We start from the raw sequence: 11,496 nt of genomic DNA on the forward strand, positions 1-11,496 counted from the left end.
GAATGTTCAGGCTGGGTGTGGTGGCTCATGCCTGTAATCCCAGCACTCTGGGAGGCCGAGGCGGGCAGATCACCTGAGGTCAGGAGTTCCAGACCAGCCTGACCAACATGGAGAAACCCAGTCTCTACTAAAAATACAAAATTAGCCAGGCGTGGTGACACGTGCCTGGAATCCCAGCTACTTGGGAGACCGAGGCAGAAGAATCGCTTGAGCCTAGGAGGCAGAGGTTGGAGTGAGCCAAGATCATGCCATTGCTCTTCAGCCTGGATGACAAGAGTGAAACTCCATCTCAAAAAAAAAAAAAAAAAGGAATGTTCAAAAGAGTTAAAAATGTTTTCCTTCTTCCTATTTCATCGCCCTGCCTCTCTTTCTTTGTTGGAGCCCAAAGGGAGGGCACAGAAGACAAGGCCTTACAGCTGTCCATTAGGCAGGGGCACCGGGAGGAGGTCCAGGCACTGATGAGAAAGGCATAAAGGCACAGTTAGTGCCAGCTCATATGATCCAGCGTGGCTGTTGCCCCGCCTCGTGCACAGAGGGTGTCGGCGGAGAAACAATCTATCTGGCCCAGAGGGATATTTAAAGTGCTTCCTCTATCTCTAGGGCCTTCCGTGGCCTCACAGCACACGTGTCACACCACAGCCAGCCAGCCTAGCAACTCAAAGAGAAATGGTTTTAGAAATCTAAGAAGCAAGAGAAACAAATCCTCCTGGGAAAGGAGCCCGTGTGCAGTGCCTGAGTGTGGGTCTCTCCACATTTCCTGAGTGTGGGTCTCTCCACATTTCCTGAGTGAGGGTCTCTCCACATTTCCTGAGTGTGAGTCTCTCGACATTTCTCTGCCTTCTTCTCTTCCACACATCTCTGTCGCTTTCACTTGTCATTTGTGCATACTTTTCCTCCATCAGTTAGAAAAGGTTCCCACCACCCACCACACCCGCTGCCAGGACACTCCTGGACGGAGAGGACACAAGAACAGAACACTCCTGGACGGAGAGGACACAAGCCGTCACTGCTGTTGTTTTGCAAATTACAAACTTGGCAGGTAGCCTGTGACTATCAAAGGAGATCATCCACATGACACGTCCAGCCCAAGCATCACCCTTCTTTCCCCTTGTTGCCCACTAACTTGGGCTCCTTGCCCTATCTGATCCTTGGAGACTGGGCCTTTGGTGGCCCACAAACCTCAGGGCCGTGAAGATGAACAGTTCCTCCATAGCTCCCTATACTTCCTCACTCCTTCTGGGCACCCAGGGCTCATTCCACAATGAGCACCGCGTCTTCCACACAGCCGGCTTTCCCTTACCTGCATGGCACCTGTCATTCTGTCTACCAAGTTCCGGCAGGGAACCTGATTGCCTACCAGCCACCCTTCAGCCTAACAAAAACTCCTTGGCAATTAGGGGAAATTGGAACGCTCCAGCAACCTCACTGAACTGATCTCTTTTTAAGCATCCATTGTTTTCTCTGCAGTAATTTTTTCTTTCAGCAGCTTTTCTCGCCTCTATTTCTTAACATTTCCTAAAATGAAAATTTCATTTGTGTTTTTACTTTTGATCATTTATTAACTGTCTTTGGCTTATTCTTAGAGGTTTTTAACCAGCTTCTTTCAATCTTTCAGTAGTATTACCCTGCAATCTCCTTTTCTTTCCTGATACTCATTTAGCTCTTCTGACTTTCAGTTAAAATATGCTTGCCATCCACTGTTGATAAGATATTTATGTAGTACTTACACTGTATTCAAGGAGTTAAATTTTGGTTTCTGGTTTTAAAAAAGAAACAAATAATCTCTCTACCTTGAATAATACAAATCCGTATGCCTGAGTATATCTAGAATGAATAAAAATACCAAATTTTAAAAAAGGAAACCCAGCAAGATTAGATAGCAGTATATCCTCAAAAGGTGCTTCAAGAACAAAAATCAGGTAATATTGTAAAGTAACCGCTTCAAAATTCCATGAAGAAAGGGGCAATCTTCTGACATACATTATTAGGCATTCTCCCCCGTCCATGAAGAAACTGAGACCAACTAAGAAAAATGTGATAGTGACATAGTGAGATGCAGCTATAAATAAAGGAACAAATTGTTGGTTACAGACCTTAGTCTTTGCTTTCTGCATAAGCAGTAGTTTTGTGGCAAGGGTGGGTATGGGCGTGTAGGTCTGGGGGGGAAGGGGCATTGTACACATTTTACAGTGTTCCTGCCCTCCCGAGACAGCTGTGGCTCTTGCTTCCCCAGGGGTCAGGGTCTATGTTCCCACCTCATGTTGTTTATTTATTTTGAGACAGAGTCTCGCTCTGCCACTCAGGCTGGAGTGCAGTGGCACGATCTCAGCTCACTGCAACCTCTGCCTCCTGGGTTCAAGCGATTCTCGCGCTTCAGCCTCCCAAGTAGCTGGGATTACAGGCATGCACCACCACACCCGCCTAATTTTTTGCATTTTTAGTAGATACGGGGTTTCACCATGCTGGCCAGGACTGTATTGGACTCCTGACCTCAAGCGATCCGCCCGCCTCGGCCTCTCAAAGTGCTGGGATTACAGGCGATGTTCCTACCTGATGTTCTACCATTTCAAAGAATGCACTGACTATTGGGGGACTTCAGGGACTGTCGCTTTTGCTTTAAAAACTGTAAAGTGAATCTAGGAAAAGCTTTTTTTTTTTTTTTTCTTTTTTTTTTCTGGTTTCTCCACCATCAGTTTGCATGAGAAATGACAACCACGGGACTGCTGGGAATGACCCCTTTGCTGTGCTGTTTCTGAGCCAGCCGTACATCCTCCACTGGCTTCCTTGGGCAATTTTATTTTAAGGCGCATATGAGGACTGGAGTTGGGCATGGGGATGGGTGCCAACAGGAAGTCCATTGTCCTAAATAATCATTTCAGCCTAACTAACCCCATGGCGAGGCTGCTCATTAACAAGCAAGGCATCACAGTAAACCTTGCATTTGCATTAACACCTACCATTTATTAAGTGCCACAGTCATCTCTTATGATGACTGGTCACTGAGCAAACCCTACATTTCAAAAACAATCCAGTTTTCAGGTACTCTGTCTGTTTCTCTGGGCTGGAAAAGGCTCTCCATTTATCAACTTAAGTTGTCTCCCTAGTCGCCTCTTGCAGGGGACAGGGCCAGATCAGATGGCGGCTGGTTCCCCTCCCCCGCCTCATACAAAAATCAGGAAGAGGAGTTGCGGGAGGAATCCAGAGGCCGGCCGCAGAGCCCAGGTCTCCCATGGCTACTGTGAGGCATTCGCCGCTGCGAATTTCCCGTCCACTGTGGGAAGCGGCACACCTCACTCATGAGCAGACGACAGGACTGGCACGTTTTAATGGAGAACACCGGCGCAGCCTAGGCGGCCTTTTGCGCCAACTGAGAGGCACGGGCCTGGTGCCAGCATTTGACAGTCCTGGGAGGCGACGGGCAGAGGAGAGACGCGGCAGCCGCGGGAGCCGGGGAGACGGTGGGAGGCCCGGCGTCCATCATCCACTTTATCACTTGATCAAACTTTAACATTTTTGGGTTTCCTAACACCTTAGCCCCAAATACTCGAAATGAAGCAAATCTTAAATTAAGGAGTCTTTCCCGAGCACGCTCTGTCCTCCTTCTCACCTCACCCTCCCGCCGTTTCGCGTTATTTCCAAGGCAATTTTAAAAATCAAGCCAAACAAAGCTCCCCGGGTGCTGCCGGGCGCGCGCGGCGAGCGAAGCACATTTCAGCACCAGCCTCGGGGACAGACGCCATCAAGGAGGGGAGGAAAACCACCCTCGGCTGCGGTGGCTCCACCGTCACCCCGAGTGCTCCCGAGGCGGCGTCCGGGCTGCTGGGGAGCCGGGAGGGCTTCCTCAGGCACTCGCCAGAAACATTTCCCCAAAGAAAACGCCCAACCGGCCACGCCATCTCCTGCCACTGTGGTCCTTTTCCCCGGGGGACGTCCCCGCTGGGAGAACAACAAACGCTCTGTGACCTACAAATGGAAGAGGGGACCTCCGAGCCCCCGCCTGCCTCATGCCGGAGGGACTGGGCGCCCCCAGTCCCGGGAGCCCCAGGACGCGCTCCGAGGGGGCTGTCCACACCCACGCGCGGGCTTCCCCGGGGCCCAGCGGGAGGTCCCGGGAGAGGAGGCCGAGGGAACCACAGGTCTTTGTGTCGCGTGCAGCAGCTGGCGGCGTGAGGACCCCACCGGGCCAGAGCCGTCTCCCTAGGTCCGGAGACTTTCTCCCCGAGTTTCCCTTCCGCGTCTGGCTGCACCGGGGCTGGGCTCTCCCCGCGGACACCCGGGGCTCCGGCCGGGCGCCCACTTACCCGGAGCGGGGTCACGCGCGGGCTTCGTCTCCAGCGCGGTGCTCGCGGGGGGCTGCCAGGCCGAGCGGCATCGCTCCGCAGCGGGGCGCGGGCCGGGCTCGGGTGCAAACGCGCGCCTCGCGCCCCTCCCGCCGCCCGCGGGGTCTCCGCGTCCCGTCACCGGCCCCGCCCCGCGCCGCGCCTCCCGCCCTGCAGGGCCGGACCACGAGGGCCCGGGGGTGCAGGCGGACCCTCCCCCGGCCCTGGAGGCTGGGGGCTTCTGTTCGGCCCCCTGTGCCGTGGGGGGCCCCGGCGGGGGAAGGGGGAGCCGGCGACCCTGCGACCCTCGTCGCCCCCGTTCCACGCTGGCCGCGCCCACTCCGCCGCGGGGTCTCGCCCGGGAAATCCCGCCCGCTGCCACCAACGTCACTGCTGCGTCACCGGGGCTCCCGCGCTCCCCGCCCCCGCCCCAGCCCGGGCCTGCGCCCCCCGCCTGCTACTCGGACCCCCGCCCCCTGACCCAGCAAAGGGCCGCGCCCCCGCCCCACCCGTCCGGAGCCCGCGTGGCCGGGGGACCACTGGAGGGGCCTTGGGATGCGGGGCCGGGTCCGCTGGAGGGGGGGGGGCTGGGGCCGGGGGGGGAAAATCACTGGAGGGATCTGGGGGCGGGACCGGGGTCGCGGGGGGGTGTCTGGGGACCGGGCCGCGGTCAGCGCGGGCTCCCCGAAGCCTCAGGTACCGCCCTCGCCCAGGTGAGCTCCAGCGCCTGGGCCTTTGCGGCGCGGGCCTCTTCCCGCCCTGCACCAAGGGACTCCTCGGGCGCCTCCCGCCAAGGCGGGGAACGGCGGAGAAACGCGGAACACCTGTGCGAATTCGCGCGGCCGCGTTGCCACTAACCGGGCGAAGACTGCCTAGACGTCGCCGAGTGACGGGCATCGGGGCGGGAGAGGCCCCCACTCCCGGGGGAGCGAGGCCGGGAGGGCGGGGGGCGCGTGCTGGAGGCGGGGGGCGCCCTTCGCGCCCCGGTTCTGGGAGCCACTGCTCTCCAGGCCTCGTCCCTGGCACCGCAGGCTTTTGCGCTGGAGATTTTAAAACATCTTAGTGATCACAGCTCTCGTCCTTTCAGGGAAAAACCAGTTTAAGCACCGTCCATTTTCCGACTTGGTAAAATAATACAAAACCTTGGGAATAGAGAAGCAACGAAAACATTTCACGCCAGTGTTGGCAAGATTTGTAGAAAAGGAGGCCAATATTAATTCCGTTTGTGAAAACAACAACATAACATCATGATGAACGATTAGGAAATATTTCAGGAAGATCTGGGCGCCTCATCCTCATCCGCCGTCCGCAAGCGGTCCCTGCCACAAAGGACACAGCGCTTGTTGCTCAGATCCTGGCCCCACTGGTTGGATCTTTGCCCTACACACACGTGTACCTTCTCGGAGCCCAAGTGCCAGATTGGATGCAAACGCGCAGACCACAAAGGCCCGTACGGGGCCAGCAAACACATTAATTTTTACAAAGCTCCCAAGTGCCCATTTAAGGCACAAAATTAAACCTTGGCAAAATGACTAAGCCAGTCAATGTCCACCGCACAGACTTTTAAAAATGAGAAAGATATATGAGTACTGCATTGAAAATTCAGTAAACCCAAACCTGAGCTCATTGTTTTCACCCCAAAATCTGTTTCTCCTGCATTTCCTGCCCACCTCCCGACCCGGGCTGGTTGGCTAAGGCAGAATCCTAGGTTTCCTTTTATCCCAAATCCCAATCTCAATTAATCAATCACAAGGAAAATCAGTGTCTACACTTTCAAGAGCCTCATTTCCTTATTTTATCTTTCGAATTGTTACACTATCATTCAAGATAGGATTATGTCCATTTTAAACAGGAGAGAGGTCAGTCAACCAGTGGTTCCAGAGTGAATTCCAAAACCAGTAGAATCAGCGTGTCACCTGGGAACTTTTTAGAGATGCAGACTCCCAGGCCCCACCCAGACCTAAGGAGTCAGCAACTCTGGGGGTGGGGCCCAGCAACCTGTGATTCCCCAAGCCCTCCAGGTAATTCTGATTCCGTTCATCTCTGGACATCACCCAGGACTGCTGCAGTAGTGTAAAGTCTGGCACCAGGACCCTGGGTATTCGTTTTCCCTCTCCTTCTTTTTTTGGGGGTGGGGCGGGGGGGCGGAGGAGGAGGGAGCCTTCCTCTGTCGCCAGGCTGGAGTGTAGTGGCGCGATCTTGGCTCACTGCAACCTCCTCCTCCCAAGTTCAAGCGATTCTCCTGCCTCAGCCTCCAGAGTGGCTGGGACTACAGGTGCCCACCACCACGCCCAGCTACTTTTTGTCTTTTTAGTAGAGACGGGGTTTCACCATGTTGACCAGTATTGTCTCGATCTTTTGACCTCGTGATCTGCCCGTCTCGGCCTCCCAAGGTTTTCCTTCTTTATTCCTAGTCATATTCTTTGTATCTATATAACCACTGCAGATTTCTTACTATTAGTGTTTACATGATATGTGTTTATATCCTTTTAATTTTTAAATCCATCTGTATCTTTTTTTTTTTTTTTTTGAGATGGACTCTCACTCTTGTCGCGCAGGTTGGAGTGCAATGTTGCCATCTCAGCTCAGTGCAACCTCTGCCTCCCAGGTTCAAGTGATTCTCCTGCCTCAGCCTCCCGAGTAGCTGTGATTACAGGCATCGGCCACCACGCTCAGCTAATTTTTGCCTTTTTACTAGAGACCGGATTTCACCATGTTGTCCAGGCTGGTCTCAAACTCCTAACCTCAGGTGATCCTCCCGCCTCAGCCTCTCAAAGTACTGGGATTACAAGCGTGAGTCACCGTGCCCGGCCTGTATCTTTATTCTTAAAAGTGGGATTCTCCATCTTTGTAGGCAGCACAGAGTTGGATCTGCTTTTTAAAATTCAGCTTGACAATCTGTCAGCTTGACAACTAATAGTAAGAAATCTGCAGTGGTTATATAGATACAAACAAAGAAGACTTCAGAACAAAGAATCTGACTAGGGATAAAGAAGGAAAACCTTGGGAGGTCGAGGCGGGAGGATCACGAGGTCAAGAAATCGAGACTGTCCTGGCTAACATGGTGAAACCCCATCTCTACTTTTTTTTATTTTTATTTTTTTGAGACGGAGTCTGGCTCTGTTGCCCAGGCTGGAGTGCAGTGGCGCAATCTCGGCTCACTGCAAACTCCGCCTCCCGGGTTCACGCCACTCTCCTGCCTCAGCCTCCTGAGTAGCTGGTGCCCCGTCACCACACCCAGCTAACTTTTGTATTTTTAGTAGAGACGGGGTTTCACCATGTTAGCCAGGATCGTCTTGATGTCCTGACCTCGTGATCCACCCGCCTCGGCCTCCCGAAGTGCTGGGATTACAGGCTTGAGCCGCCGCACCCAGCCCCATCTCTACTTTTAATTGGAATGTTTAGATCATTTACTTCTTATATAATTACCATGTGGTTGGGTTTAAAACTACTAACTTGTTATTTGTTTTATATTTGTCCTATTCTTCATTCCTTTTTTTTCTTGCCTGAGTATACTTTAGTATTCCATTTTATCTCAAGCATTGACCTTCATTTTCTTCCTGTTTCTTTGTTCTAGGGTTTATAAAATGCATCTTTAATTTTCCATCGACTACCTTCAAGTAACATCAGACCACTTCTTCACTATTAGATTCTTTTCAGTGCGTGCTTCCATTTCCCCTCTTCCATCCTTTGTATTATTTTTGTTATATCTCGCTTTTACATATGTAATAACCCCACAGAACATTAATTTACTTTAAGCTGTCAATTTTCTTTTGAAACATTTAGAAATTATTTTGAAAAGTCTTATTTTTATCATTTCTGATGCTCTTCGTTTATTTTTGAAGATCCAGATTTCTGTCTGATATCATTTCCTTCTACCTGCAGAACATCTTTGAACCTTTTTTTAGTAATACAGATTGGCTGGTGATCGTCTGTTTTTGTTTTTCTGAATATAAGTATTTTGCTTTTGTTTTTGACGGAGTTTTTTTAGATTGACACCTTGAAGAAGTTTAAAGATGTCATTCATTGTGCTTGCATATTTTCTCTGAAGAAATCTTCAGACGGGGCACGGTGGTTCACACTTGTAATACCAGCACTTTGGGAGGCTGAGGTGGGTGGATCACCTGAGATCAGGAGTTTGAGACCAGCCTGGCCAACATGGTGAAACCACATCTTTACTAAGAAATACAAAAAATTAGCTGAGCATGGTTGTGGGCGCCTGTAATCCCAGCTACCCAGGAGGCTGAGTTCAATTGTTTGAACCCGAGAGGTGGAGGTTGCAGTAAGCAGAAATAGCACCATCGCACTCCAGCCTGGGCAACAAGAGTGAGACTCTGTCTTAAAAAAAAAAAAAAAAAAAAAAGAAATCTGCAGATCTTTATCCTGTTCCTGGGTATGTAATGCATCTCTTTTTTCTATAGACCATCTGATTTTGTACCGTAAGTCACTGAAGCTCTGTTCATTAGGAATTTCTTTATTCTCTGTTTCAGTTTGGACAGTTTCTGCTGCAATGTCAAGTTCACTGATCCTTTCTTTTGAAGTGTCTAATCTGCTGTTAAGCCTAGCCAGTAAAATTTTCTTTATTCACATGCTTGGTGTGACAGAAAAATCATTTCAGATATTCAATGTTTATTTCTAGAAGTTCTGTTTAGTTTTTTGAATTTTCCATTTTTTCTCATTAAATTTATTGTTTCCTTTTTAAACCTTTGAATATATTGAGTGCATTTAATAACTATTTTAATATGCTTGTATGTGAATTCTTTCATTTCCTTCCTTCTTGTTCTGTTTTTATCAACAGTTTTCACCTATTTTGTGTCACATTTTTGGGTCACATTTCCTATTTATTTATATATCTCAATTTTTGATTGGATGCTAGACATTGTAAATATACACCGTTGTGTGCCTAGGTTTTTTTTTGTTTTTTGTTTTTTGTTTTTTTTTTTTTTTGAGACAGAGTCTCGCTCTGTCACCCAGGCTGGAGTGCAGTGGCGCAATCTCAGCTCACTGCAACCTCCGCCTCCCAGTTCAAGCGATTCTTCTTCCTCAGCCTCCAGAGTAGCTGGAACTACAGGCGTGCACCACCACACCCAGCTAATTTTCGTATTTCTAGTAGATGCTCTCTTCTTTTAAAGAATAGTGACTTTGTTTTGGAAGGTACTTACAGATGTTTGATCCTTTTGATGGTTGTCTTAAAGGCTCATAGCCATTATTATAGGATTAGTTTATTCTAGGACTAGTTTAGCCTTCCTACTAGGGTGTGATTCTTCTGGGGTCACAGTTGAATGCCTGTGTGTTCAATGAACTCTTCCCTTTGGTGGGTTGGAACTCAGATGTATCTCAATCCCCTGTGAGCTCTGAGAATTGCTCAGCTTACAGCTGCCTGTACATTCTTTGCTCAGACGCATGGAGCTTTGTGTTACGCACATATAGCTTAGTATTCAGCCAGAGCCTCCATGGGACCCACAGGCATTACCCTCTAAGGGAAGATAATCAGATGTGGGCTTCGTTTTTGTGAAAGACGTTATCCAAAGACAAAGAAAAGCAACCAGGACTTGGTGGTTTATTTGGGGTTGGAAAGTTTTCCTAAAAACTATTAAGAAACAATGAGACATAGTATCTGTCCATCCGGCCTGTGATGCTTGCTTTCTTTCTTCCTTCGTTTCTTCCAAGTATGTACCTAATCTACCCTATTCCAATGACACTGTACGTTGCTCAAAATATTTAAAAAATTCCTCTTTTGGAATTACTTGCAGAATCACAATTTTTTTTTCAGTACCTCATAACCATAACTTGTTTTTGACTAAAACAGTTCTAGTTTTCGATTCAGCTCTGATGATTTCTGTTTGTTTTCAATCTGGATCTCTTTGCTGCTGAGCAGCAACCTACTATATGGTATTCTGTGCCCCACATATTCCAGTTTCTCCGAGTTTCCCCCAAGCTCTGGTCTCCATTTCCTCATCTCAGCATGATTTCTGTGCTCTTGTTTGGATCTTTCTGCACTGTAGCTACCTTTTAAGTACAGAAAACCGAGACAACAATACGATTTACTCAGTTCATTTCCCTTCTTTCAGGCATCATATCTTGTGCTGTCTGCCTTCCACATTGAAAATCATTGCCTCATAGATCATCGTGTTTCCCAGTTGTTTTTGATAGCAGGGTAAGTCTGATCTCAGTTTTCCCCAAGTGGACAGAGGCAGAAGTTCCCATTATAGTTTAACACTCATTTCCCTCGATCGCCTCTTCCACCTCTGTCCCTGAGACACTGAGCACTTCCACTCCCTGCCTTCTTATACCTTTTCAGCCTTGGCACTACTGGTTTCCTTCTACCTTGACCCAAATCTGGTAAATTGTTGTCTTCAAGATTTTGCTGTATCTTTTTTTTTGACAGAGTTTCGCTCTTGTCGCCCAGGCTGGAGTGCAATGGTGTGATCTTGGCTCACTGCAACCTCTGCCTCCTGGGTTCAAGCGATTCTCCTGCCTCAGCCTCCCGAGTAGCTGAGATTACAGGCACACACCACCATGCCCAGCTAAATTTTGTATTTTTAGTAGAGATGGGGTTTCTCCATGTTGGTCAGGCTGGTCTCGAACTCGCAACCTCAGGTGATCCACCTGCCTCGGCCTCCTAAAGTGCTGGGATTACAGGTGTGAGCCACCGCGCCCGGCCAAGATTTTCCTATATCTTTAATATCTTTGGGAAACCTAATCTGACTGCCCCCTCTTCCCATTTTAGCCACCCTGATACGTAGCTGCTTCTATTATAAAATTTACTTGGTTGTGTCACAGTTCTCCTTTTACATTTCCTTTCTCATGGAGTTCTTTTGAGAGCAGATTCTCTGTTATAAATCTTTGTATCTGGTATGTTGTAGAAGCCCAAAAATGTTAAAAGAATGAGCAACCATGCCTCCATGTTTAATGGGACATCAAGGAAAACCATGTACTCATTGACTTGCTTAAATTTAATTTTTTTTTTGAAGATTTGGCAAAGGTAGTTTGGTATATGAGTGGCATCACTTAGGAAGGAAATTACTAAAAGAATAGCCTTAGCTTTTGAATGTTATTCCTCGATAAAAAGTTCCCAAGCATCAGTTGATAGCAGGATAATAAAAACTGCAAAATATTGTCTAATACGGAGTGATTTAATGCACAGAGAAAATATAAGAATTACCAGATTGAAAGA

At 48.9% G+C, this 11,496-nt stretch overlaps 1 protein-coding gene across 1 annotated transcript in view; it reads right to left on the reverse strand.

Annotated features, from left to right (window-relative positions):
• The window catches only part of GNG4 (G protein subunit gamma 4), a 95,635-nt gene extending 90,986 nt beyond the window's left edge, over positions 1 to 4,649 (reverse strand). The window contains exon 1 of the mRNA XM_009197138.3: positions 4,302 to 4,649. The gene's annotated coding sequence lies outside the window, so the exon portion shown is untranslated. The remainder of the gene's footprint in view (positions 1 to 4,301) is intronic.
• Positions 4,650 to 11,496: the final 6,847 nt, after the last annotated feature.

The sequence above is a fragment of the Papio anubis genome, chromosome 1 (assembly GCF_008728515.1).
Source record: "Papio anubis isolate 15944 chromosome 1, Panubis1.0, whole genome shotgun sequence".
Taxonomy (NCBI): Eukaryota; Metazoa; Chordata; class Mammalia; order Primates; family Cercopithecidae; genus Papio; species Papio anubis.